Genomic DNA, 12,449 nt, shown 5'->3' on the forward strand with positions numbered 1-12,449 from the left:
AGTAGTACTCTATTTTATTTTTAAAAAAACACATTTTCTTTATCCAGTTTCCAGTTGATGGGCAACTGGGTTGCTTCCAAGTTTTAGCTATTACAAATTGTGCTGCTATGAACATGGGTGCACATATCTCACTGTGGTATGATTCTTTTAATTCTTTGGGGAAGATACCTAGCAGGGGAATAGCTGGGTCAAATGGGACTTCCAGTCCTAGTTCTTGAGGTATCTCCATACTGATTTCCACAGTAGTTGCACCAGTCTACACTCCCACCAGCAGTGGAGAAGGGTTCCTCTTTCCCCACAGCCCCACCAGCATTTGTTATTGGTTGATTTCATGATAGCAGCCATTCTTTCTGGGGTGAGGTGGAATCTCAGCATTGTTTTCATTTGCATCTCTCTAAAAGGTTTAATAGATAATGTGAAATAGGAAGAAAAGGGGCAAAGGGGAAAGGGAAGTGGGAGGGGTGGGGGAAAAGAAAAAAGGGAATGGAATTAATATGAGAAAATGAGAAAATGGAAACAAAGTCTTTGTAAATAGGGAGGGATGGAGAGGTAAAGGGAGGGCAGGGGGATGGGGAAAATAATAAGAACCAAGAGAGATTATGTAAAGGTGCAAATTTCCAATGATGAATGTCATTATATTGTATACCTAAAATGTACCAATAAAATTTTTAAAAATCTTGCATAGTGCACATGAGGGCTTTATCATTATGATATGATGCTAAAAGCTACAGAACTTGATGTAACACAATTCCCAAACTATCACTCAGTGGGACTTTCTGCTATTTCTTTAGAAATTACCTTGACTAAGTAAAGGACTCTGGTCCTCCAAAGCAGAGATCAAATAAAGGGAGAAAATGCTAAGAAAACAAATTTGAAGGATGAAGCAGGCATCTTAACTGGTGCTTATTATGGGGACTGCGGGGGAGGTCCCATTTCTGAACATGCTACCTGAATGAAGATTTAGTTAGTGACTGAATATTCCCTCTGTACTGGATATATCAATGTTGTGTATTAAGTTAATTATGTTTTATCTCTATGGGCACCGGGAGAGTACTTTTTAAAAAGTGTTGAATCTTTAGCAGCAGCTGCATTCATATAAACAAATAGGAAATTGGGTTTCCCTCCTGCTTGAATGCTTCCCTTCACAGCCCTCCAGGCTCTTGACACAGAGCAGCATGAGGAGGAGGAAAGGCAGGCTTGGGCAGAAAGGCTAAACCCAAGCAGAAGATAGTCACCAACATGGCTTTCAGAACCCATTTTTTTATTTTAAAAAGACTCATAAAGACTGATTTCTAGCAAGCTTTTCAACTAATGTGCCTCTCACTAAAAAGTATCTTCACTCTGGAACTCACTCGGTAGCAGTACTAAGTCCAGGGCAGCTCAGTCAGACCTGACAAAGGAATTGTGCCAACTGGTACATGTGGAAGTTTTAGCTCATGTCACATAGATCGTCACCTTTCACTCTGCAGATACTGGTCAGGTAAGACCATCTACTCTTAGAAACAGGAGGAAAGCTAGGCCTGCTTTCCCCTAAGCGCCAAAGGAGGGATGACAACTTTCTTTGGCAACTTCTGCCAAAATGGGATATGTGAGACCTAATTGACCACTGAATTTAGTCATTTCTTACAAATTGCCTTCTAGGCTTTATAAAAAAATGTTAGGAAATTACCTAATGCCTAACCGAGCATGAGACAACAGAGTGATCTAGCAAAACTAAGCAACTTAGGAAAGCGTATCTCGTTCCATCTAGAACCGGGATTTTCTAGGGTGAAAAATAAAATAATGAGGTTTTGATGTTAGTGACAGACCATCATATTTCAGCTGAGACCAATGCATTCAAAGGACAATGGTGAGGATGCTCCAATTATTGCTTCTGGGGCTGCCTCTGCTTCATTTCTCCAACTCAATCGCTGGTATCCATTCCCTGCCAAAGTGAGAGAAAAGACTCCCTTCCAAATCACTTTGGAGCGTTTGTTGGAATACAGAACATGGTGACATCTAATCCAGAGAGGTAATAATTTTGCTTTCTGGTATTCAATTTGTCAATAAGATGGCCAATAATTCATTTGTTTATTCAACACCACTCAAGCATCTACAGTGAAGCCAAGTTACCCCAACCTGGAATGGTCCTTGTGCTCACTATTAGCGCCCCTGCCTCACCAGCTAATACGCATAACTGGTCTTCGTATGCCAGACACTGCACCACTGTGCCTTATGCACTTACCTCATCTAATCCTAACAACTCCATGAGCTGGACAGCACCATCATTTTACCCATCATACAGGAGAACACAAAAGCTCAGCAGAGTCATGTGCCCCAAGTCACACATCTAGCAGGTGTCAGAGCCTGGACTAGAAGGCCTGGACCCAGGTCTGTCCAGAGCCAAAAGTCCGGCTTCCAGCTGGTGCAACCTGGTTCCCCATCCCTCCTGTGAATTAGAATCAACTGGAGCCATTAAAGCTGTTGCTTCTCAGTCCCACAAGCCTCACCCAGGGGATCTAGGTGAAATTCAGGAACATGCCTCCATCATCAGTGCCTGAACTGGTCTGCGTACCAAATGCGGTGTTGCACCAGCCTATCTTGTACATTTCAGTCAATCTGGATGATTAAGAGGAGTCCGAGACAGAGTCTGACAGCTACAGCTGCAGAGCAGGTGAGACAGCTACAGCGCAGTGCTCATGTGGCTGGTCCCCAGCTGTGCAGTGCTGATGAGAAGCACTGCTAGGCAACACCCACCCCAGTGGCATCTCACTCAAGCCAACTGACAAGGGCTGTGATCCAACTCACAGCCTGGCCAGGATGACCTGGAGTGACCTTCTAACCACTGATGGGCATAATACTGGACTTGTCTCCATAAATTCTAGGGCACACATTGTATCAGTCCGGAAAGCCCCTCACCTCCACATGTAGACCACCGCATGGCGCTAATGAATCTTGTCTGGCTTTCACTCATCAACTCCCATTCCTTGCCATGAGGTTTAGGATTCCTCAAAAATACAGCAGAAAAAAAATAAGTGAGGATCCACAGAAGGGAATAATGAGATACCCACCCTGCAGTGGAGGCAGAATGACTAGGTTTGTTGGTAGATGCTGAGGCCAATATGATAGGCCATCTGATGAAAAATGACAATAATGTACTAACATGTGCAAGGAGTATGTACTTAGAGTGGATCCTTAAAGACATTTATTAACACCTATCACTGAGGGTGAGCTAGGAGATGTGTCCGTCACTTCAGAAGTCAGTATTCAACCATCAAATACATTAACTGAGTGATCTCGCATTCACACGCACGTATGCATGTGTCCAGCTGTACTGAGCCAAACACCAGTATTCGATGCTGGGGACCATTCCCGGCACTGCAGGCACTGCAGTAAATAGTATGACAGGACTTCTTTTCCTATCAGCATGTGACAGACAGAGCCAGAGGATCGAGGGCCATGAAGATGTGTAAGATGAATTTCCTACTCACAAGGTGCCCACAGTCCAGGATGAGTTAGGCAGTGTAATTTTGATTCAGGGAAGGGTGCCATGAAGTTGGCCCCCTACATCTGGGAGTTCGGTGCCTACAGACTCAACCAACCTCAGTTCAAAATATTGGGAAAACATTTCACCTGTGCTGCATAGGTATGGACTTTTCTATCATTCCTCAAGCAAGAGTGTAACAACTATTTACGTAGCTTTTACCTATTTACATAGACACTGTAAGTCATGTAGAGATGTCTAAAAGTGTATGCAGTAAGTGCATAATAGGTTGTATGCAAATACTATGCCACTGTGTACAGGGACTTGAGCATCCTGAGATTTTGGTGTCCATGGGGGTCTTTGGACCAACCCGTCTTGGATAGTGAGGAATGAATGACTATGCTTGTCTCATTTCACCTTTATGACACTGAGATAAGTGTCCTGACTCCCCTTTTGAGAAACTGATGCTCAGGCTGTTTAGTAACCTGTGGCATCACATGGCTAGTAAGTACAAGAACTAGGACCTGGTAATTCACATGCTGTTTCCTAGAGTTATCACAGCATATACAATATTATCAGGTACTCTTTCTGTTCTACAGGAAAAGGTTTTTTAATTACCTAAGTTTATTTAATCGAAAGAGATATGGATGTGGGAAAATTTAATTCCAACACCACAGAATATTCAATAAAACGGAGTCCCCTGCCTATTCCAGCCTCTTTCAGAGAGAAAACTCCTACTGCCAATTTCGGAGAATAGTGTTACTGTGAACCTCTTAATCTACCATGTATGCACCAAGCAAACCAAATGAATTGTTAGGAAAGGCTGGAATCAACAAGAAGAAAAGTTCTCAGAATGACAAGTAGGAACCAATCGACCCACATTCCATGTGAATAATGGTTTTTTCTTAATAAAGAAGAGAAAAAGCACTAAATGTGTTCAGTGTGCTGTTTTTATCACCTGGCTTTATGGAATTATAACAGCTGTTGCCAGATGTATAAAATCCCATCTCTCTGTGCAGACAGGTCCTAAGTAGATACGGTATTCAAATGCCTTTTCAGAGTGAGGAGCATTGACTGATTTCTCCCTCTTGGTGCCTCTTAGTGACAGGACTGAGTGTCCAGATGTCCGTGCCTGGGAACAGGGCCTTGGATGCTTATCAGGGGCAGTGAACATGTGCAGCAATGGCAGGTGGGTGCCTTATTTCCGTATGGACGTACATCTGCATAGAGAGTGATGGGAAACCACACCTTCACCCCTTGGGCTAGAGATCTCCATGTCCTCAGTGGACAAAGATCCCGAGTCTTAGCAGCCAGGAGTTCAATATCGACTCTTCTGTTCCTTACTCAAGAGCCCCTGTGTAATGATCTCACAAGCACATTCGAAATGCTCTCTTGACCCTACAAGCAGGATGCATCGAGTAGGCACTGATCTATAGGGCTAATAAAAAAGAAGCCATATAACCTTCCTGGATGAACTCAGAGAATACTGGTTAGCTGGCTGGATGGATGAGGCCAGCGATTCTTTTTTCTTTTTAATTGGTACATTTTAGGTGTACAATATAATGACATTCATCACTGGAGATTTGCACCTTTACATAATCTCTCTTGGTTCTTATTTTTCCCCCTTCCCCTGCCCTCCCTTCAACCCCTCCACCCCTCCCTATTTACAAAGACTTTGTTTCAATTTTTTCATTTTCTCATATTAATTCCATTCCCTTTTTTCCTTTCCCCTACCCCTCCCACTTCCCCTTCCCGTTTGCTCCTTTTCTTCCTATTTCACATTATCTGTTATACCTTTTAGAGAGATGCAAATGAAAACAATGTTGAGATTCCACCTCACCCCAGAAAGAATGGCTGCTATCATGAAATCAACCAATAACAAATGCTGGTGGGGCTGTGGGGAAAGAGGAACCCTGCTCCACTGCTGGTGGGAATGCAGACTGGTGCAACCACTATGGAAATCAGTATGGAGGTACCTCAAAGAACTAGGACTGGAAGTCCCATTTGACCCAGCTATTCCCCTGCTGGGTATCTTCCCCAAAGATTTAAAAGAATCATACCACAGTGATATATGTGCACTCATGTTGACAGCAGAACAATTTGTAATAGCTAAAACTTGGAAGCAGCCCAGTTGCCCATCAACTAGAGACTGGATAAAGAAAATGTTGTTTTTTTTTATAAAACAGAGTACTACTCAGCCATAAAAAATGAGAAATTAGAGACATTTATAGCTAAATGGATGCACACTGAGGTGATACTCTTAAGTGAAATAAATAGGACACACATGTGTAAATGCCAAATAGTTTCTCTAGTGTGAGAAACTAAAAGTGTAAATAAGGAGTAAAAGGTATAATAGATAATGAGAAATAGGAAGAAAAGGGGCAAAGGGGAAGGAAGTGGGAGGGGTAGGGGAAAGGCTAGACCAGCAATTCTTGACCTATGACCCGCTGGAATATTCTAAGAATGCAAATAAATACTGTGTTGATAAAAGTACACATTTACTTTGTGTTCCTTTAGGCAGCCTTCATCTCACTAAAAACATTTCCCCGGAGGTATAGCTGAGACCCAGAGCCTAAAGAGCATGTAGGTTATCATGTCCTGACCACATCAATTTCTGTCTTCCGGCCCCAGCATGAGGCTCAGCCACTCCAGGGACAGAAGCTGGGAAGACCGGCTCAGCAAGTCAGTGGGCCCAGAAGGCCTGGGGAGAGAGGTGCTGGCATGCTCTACCCTGCACTCCGGCCTGGACGAGGAGCAATATAAGCCAGAGTCCCTAATGGGCCACGCTGACCAGAAGGCAGCTATTTACTGGACAAGTTTCATCAAACAGCATCTGGAAATGTGCTGATGTCAGCCACCGCAGCTGGATGGTAAGAGGATCTGCATAGACAATTCAAATATCTTACCTTTTGCCTCACCCTGGTCTTTAACACATTCCCACAGGCTCGAACCACCGGTGGTACACGTGTGACTGCGGGATAGTCATGCACATACCACTGGTGCTTCAGAGCCGCCTGGCAGTGAGATATACCAATTATGGCCCCATCATCAACATGTTAAAGCCTGTTCACTATTTATTTAGAGAAGATGGCTTAAGGTGTAAATTTTGCCTGTTTTTGATTAGGCATTCATAGTTATGTCTTAGGAATGAATGGCTGGAAATTAGGTATATGAGCCAGAGAGGATCCTGACAAGGTGAATCACATGTTTAGCAGGCAGAGACAAAGACAGATAGAGCGATCAGCTTTGGGTCCTGATTATAGCCTAGAAGGGAAATGAAAAGCCGATGTGCAAAGCCCTTCAGCTACTCGGGATTCAGAGATAACAGAGCATCTGAAGTTGCCAAGGCAACACCAGCTGAGCAGGAGATGAATGCAAGTGTGCACACACAGGGGTGTAGGGATCGGGTCGATGCCTAAATACTGCCCGTGCACGGGGACACACCCAGAGGGAATGTCCTCACCAGGGGGCAGATCCTCACTAGCTTCCTACAGCAAACCTGAAGGATGCTGACGGCCGTCACTTCAATGAAGGATTTCAAACACATGAACACAGAAAATCATCACCAGAACTGGCCCTCCCAAAACATCATCATTTTATGGTACCGACTTCAGGTCTTTTCAATTGTGATTCTTTTTCTTTAAAGAAATAAACATTACAGGCTTTCTGTTTTCCCTAGTTCAGTCCAACCGCTCTTCCTTCCCTTCCCAGAGCATATTGTTCTCCTGAACTTCTAGATGTTTTGTCCAGACAAGATTTTATAATTTTGGTACATATTTATTACAATAAACAATATAAAGTGCTATTCTGTTTGTTTTTAAAAGTTATACAAATAGAATACTATTGAAATACCATTTCTTTTCTGACTCTATATTAAGTAATCCAAATTCAATCCCATTCATTTATTTAATTACTACCTTATCTTTTTTTTTTTTTTTTGGTACTGGGGATCGAACTCAGGACCTTGTACTTGCAAGGCAGGCAGCAGAACCACTGAGCTAAATCCCCGGCCCCAACTACCCTATCTTTTACATATGGAATACTCTCTCTCCTCCCTTATGGATATTAGGACTGCTTTCTGTTTTTAATCTTACAAATAATACTGCAGTGAATATTCTTACATAAATATGTTTCTTTGAGGATATACACAGCTTTCTCTGGAGTATATTTACACAAGTAGAATTATTGGTTTCTCACAGAAAATACCACTTATTTTCTAAAATTGATTTTAGCAATTTTTCACGCTTAGCAGCACTGTAAAATCAAGTCCCCATGTTTTTGGCCACTTTTTGTGCTGTCAGATTGTGATTCATGCCAAACAGAGAGGTGTGCGAAGGTTATCTCCCTGTATTGTTTCAAATTTACATCTCCCCGACTACCGGCAACACTGAATGCCTTTTTATGATTATTGGCCATTTCATTTCCTTACTTTCAACCTCTTCCATCCTAGCCCCACTTTTCTATGGCAGTCTTTTTCCTTATGGATTTATAGGAATTATTTATTCTGGATGTTAATCCTTGACTGGTTATGTATAGCAGTTATTTTTTACCAATATGTATCTCAGCTTTTAGTTTATAGTATCCACATATTAAGAAGTTTTAAATTTTAATGTAACTGGAAAACAGTTTTCTTCTAGGGTTTGCACTTATTCGTCTAGAAGATTTAAAGTTTTGGCTTTAAATTTCACATTCTGAATTTTAATCCTCTAGTTTTTTATTTTAGTATGGTATGAAGCAGGAATTTGATTTTATTCCTTTTGGTTTGTAGATAGTTTAGGCACCATTCCTTGAAGAAACCATTTCTCCTGACTGTAGTGCTGCTGGTGTCATTTATATACCCATCCATATACAGATTGGTTTCCACACACACTAGGCAGTTTCGATGCCCCATGCCAATACCACTTGCATTAATTACAACTTAAAACCCTAATAACTACTAGGGCAATTTCCCTTCCTACACAACCCCTTAAAGTAGGTTAATTATTTTTGGTCATTTACTTTTCTCAATCAAGTTTAGCATTATCCTATATCCTATATAGCAGTGGCTACGAACCTGTGGCATACATGTTATTTTCCTTCTAAGACAAAAGATGTTAACATATGAGTTATTTTCTTCTAAACTAAAACTTTAGTATTCAGGTTGTATTCAGCGTTGGCACTTTGCGCTAAGTAAGCAGGTATTGGGTTGTAGTCTGAGCACTTGTCTCTAAAAGGTTCGCCATCACTGCTATATAGTTTTCCTATGTTCTCTCCCCACAATCCTTGTTTTGTGTTTATTGCAATGAATTGAAATTATAGGTCAAGTTTAGGGAGAAATAATACATTTATGATACTGAGTCAACCCATCCATGAATACAGATTTATTTTATTCTTTGTTTACAAGTCTTATTTTATTCCCTTAAAGAGAGCTGTATAATATCCACAGTAAAGTTATTACTTATTTTTGTCAGATATTTTTCCTGGGATACTTTATAGTTTTTGTTGCTAGTCTAAATGTTCTTTTTAAAAAATTTTTATTTGCTACTTATTTTTGCTTCTCCATACCAATGTTGTTGATTTTTGTATTCTGAGTGTGTAGCTATCCAACTTGAATTCTTCCTAACAGAAAGCCTCTTACTGACAATCTTACCTGCAAATGTGGGCAATTTTAAAGAATATAAAGGATTCATTTTAAATCTTACTGCCCCCTTTTTTTCTCTTATTAAGTAGCTAAAACTTCCAGCATGCTACTGAAAAAAGCAAAAGAGGGCATCCTTAAGCTATTCCTACCAATTAAGTATGCAGATTAAGTATGTTAACCATGGTTTGTTTTCTGCTTGTTTTTGCTTCGCTTTTTGTAGACATTTTAAAGCCAGAATAAGGAAGATCCTTTCTACTTCAAAGTTCCTATGAGTTTTTTGCTTTGCCTTCTCTTGCTTTGTGTTTTTTAATGATAAATGTCTATTACATTTCAGGAACAGCTTTTTCCCATTGTGTGTAGATGCACAGGTACAAGTTCATAAAGACAAAATTACACATGACTTTTTCCTTCCAGGGTCAGAAACATATATTTAGAAAGACTAAATATCCAGCTACCAGCCAGGTGAGGTCTAGACCTGGTCTGGACACCTAAGGTCTGTGCACACATGGCTGCTTGTGTCTGGCCTCTCCTTCAGGACCTCCACGGGCACCAGGAACATCGCTCTTCTGTGGCTGTGTGTTCTGATGTCTGCACACTGACTTGGTCCAAAGTTATCCCTGAATTTCCTCTGGTGTACCAATTCCCCATGATGAGTGTGTTTAGTGTGTGTCACACACATATTAATAAAAATAAAATATATAAATTTTCTTCAGGAATAAAATCCACTCTGTATTAATGTGAACTCCTAACCGTTACCAGCCTCTGACACTAGCTGTCCTGCAGGACCACTATGAAGTGGAGGGAACCGATCCTGGCTCGGTGCCACATCATCCCATGGGCTCTTGACCAGAACAAACAAGGGCAGCGTCATTATCCCAATTGCCACTCAGGGAAAATAAGCCTCAGGGAGGTTAAAAAACTTATCCCAAGCCTCACACCAGGAAGCCTTGGCAGTGGGACTGGAATGCAGGTCTTCGTGATTTCCATGCCCTGTGCTTTCAATTGTTGACAGTGTCACCCACTAATCACCAACACTCAAGAGAGTCACCTCAAGCACCACAAGGCAGACTTCAAAGAGCCAGCAGAGCCACTCTTTGTTTTATTTTTGTCTTTCCAACTACTTCGTAAATGGGTGGTTGGGGTTCCACACCGCCCACTCTAGAGAGTGCTGAGGAATGTAATTAAGCACAGGAAATGCCCCATTTTTGTTAGTCTGTGATCTAACAATGAAGGTCAGGGGATGCTCAGGAAGGAGGTTTTTCCTGTGTGGAAAGCAAGAGAGGGGCCCAACAGGAGTCTTTTGAGAGCTTCGACCATGAGGGCTGGGAGAGTAGGCATCGCTCACTCCTCTTGATCCCAGAGATCAAGCAGCATCCATGGTCCATCGCTGCAGGACTCTGAGCAGAGGCATCCTACAGAGGACAGAGTTCCCTTTGGTGGTGGAGAACAATGGGGATGAGCATGGGAAGGAAATCCATGCCCCAAACTAGAGGGCTTTCACACACTATCTCACTTAATTCTCAAACACCCCCGAACAGGTGGTAGCATTATCTTGGCTTTACAGATGAATGGAGGCTCCAAGAAATAATTTATCCAAGAAATTTCCAGATCTTGAACAGCAGAAGACAGAATTGGATTTAGAACTAGGTTTGCTTTTCTCTTAGATCTTAATTCTGTATTTCATTGGCAATCACCTGACTTCATAACTGATTCCCTAAAGCATGCTCCTTAAGAACAACACAATCCAGCAGTTAATAACATGGACATAGCCAGCCTGCTGAATTCAAGCTCACCTCAATCTTTCACAAATTCTATGACTATGGGCTAGTCATTTAAACATCTCTGGGCCTCAGTTTCTGAGAGTATAAAATGAGAACAGCAGTACTTACTTTCAAAGGGTTTTAGGAAGATTAATGGGTTAATATTTGTGAAAGCCTTAAATCAATGCATAGCACACCCTGAGGGCTGTGCATTAATAATCTATCACTGCATAAAAAATTGCCTTAAAACCTAGAAGCGTAAAACAACAACAAACATTTATCTTTTCATAGAAGTTCCACAGGTCACTGAGTTGAGTGGCTCTGGCTCATGGTCCCTGATGAAGATGCAGGGGCTGCAGCCAACTGAAGGCTTGACTGGGGCTGGGAGACCTGCTTCCAAAGTAGCTCACACTGCTGGCCATGTAGGCCTGCCTATTGGCCAGAAGCCTTACTTCACCAAGTGAGCCTCTTCACAGCTTGAGTATCTTCACAACACAGTTACCTGATTCCCTCCATAGCAAGTGATGCAAGCAAACAAGGTGGAAGTAGCAACACCTTTTATGATCTAACATTGCGAGACACAGCATCATTTCTGTATTATCTTATTGGTTACACAGATCAACTCTATTTGTTGCAGGAGGCGATTGAGTAAGGATGTGAATGGCAGGAACTGAAAAGGATCAAAGGCCAATCTTGCAGGCTGGCTACCACAAACCAGGTCTGTTGAATAAAGAAAAGAATCACATCTTAATTATGCTTGCCTTCTAAGTGCCTGGAATATCACAAGACAATTGGTAAACATGTATCAGAAAAACAGATGTATGGGTGAAAAGAAATGCGAAAGTTATCTGAGCCAAGATCCACTTTAGCTCTCACGCATTTTACTAGTGGCTTTCTGAGCCATTTCCTAGGAAGGAAGTATTTACTCTCAATTTCTACTCTAAGTATTATCTATATAAATTAGCTCTCAATTTCATCGTTGTAAAAAAGTGTTTGGAATGGTAACCTCAAACCTAAAGTGCTATGGGACTTTCTCTTTCATCCAAACATAACAATATGAAATACTTCCTCTGAATTCAGAAGGCTCAAAAGACAGACGGAAATTTTATGCTGTGGATGAAACGTTTGCAATAATGGAGTTGCACAGCAACTAGCATGTGTCCTAAGACAATTGTGGGAAAATTACTCATTGCACAAAGGCGGGCTTTCTTCTTCCTTTCTTCCCACCAAAGCTCTCCTTGGAAAATAAGACTGGTTGAAACCTTGCAAGGCTGCTTTCTGAAGCCAGTGAAAATGGGAACCAGCTAGGAAGGTAGTGCCTAAAAAATCACCACCTCACCTCTCCAGGGGCCCAGAACTCCTTTAAAGGTCCTTTAGACTCTTAGTTTTCAAGAACATCAGAGTGGACAACATTCTCACATCTGATCCACACCACAGACTTCAGACATGGGGACATGTCACAGCAATGACATTCCCACCTGTTGCTAGAATGACAGTTCCAACAATGTTGACAGTTCAACCCAGGGTGGGTATCATTCTCAACTGTACTTTCCCTTAACTGACCACAGGCGCACCCATGTGCTCCTAGGTAGCACTGATGACATGA

General features: G+C 41.8%; 1 protein-coding gene and 1 long non-coding RNA gene across 5 annotated transcripts in view; both read right to left on the reverse strand.

Moving 5' to 3' along the window:
• The window catches only part of Slco3a1 (solute carrier organic anion transporter family member 3A1), a 318,089-nt gene that overhangs the window by 169,703 nt on the left and 135,937 nt on the right, over window positions 1-12,449 (reverse strand). The window lies entirely within an intron of this gene.
• LOC147824873 (uncharacterized) overlaps window positions 1-12,449 on the reverse strand; it is a 112,639-nt gene that overhangs the window by 24,226 nt on the left and 75,964 nt on the right. The window contains exon 2 of the long non-coding RNA XR_015441726.1: window positions 1-12,449. This exon is cut by the window's left edge and continues 24,226 nt beyond it; it is cut by the window's right edge and continues 27,388 nt beyond it. This is a non-coding gene — a long non-coding RNA (uncharacterized LOC147824873).

The sequence above is a fragment of the Heterocephalus glaber genome, unplaced genomic scaffold, assembly GCF_053883595.1.
Source record: "Heterocephalus glaber isolate CG9 unplaced genomic scaffold, H.glaber_assembly_v1.0 deba00001531, whole genome shotgun sequence".
Lineage (NCBI taxonomy): Eukaryota > Metazoa > Chordata > Mammalia > Rodentia > Bathyergidae > Heterocephalus > Heterocephalus glaber.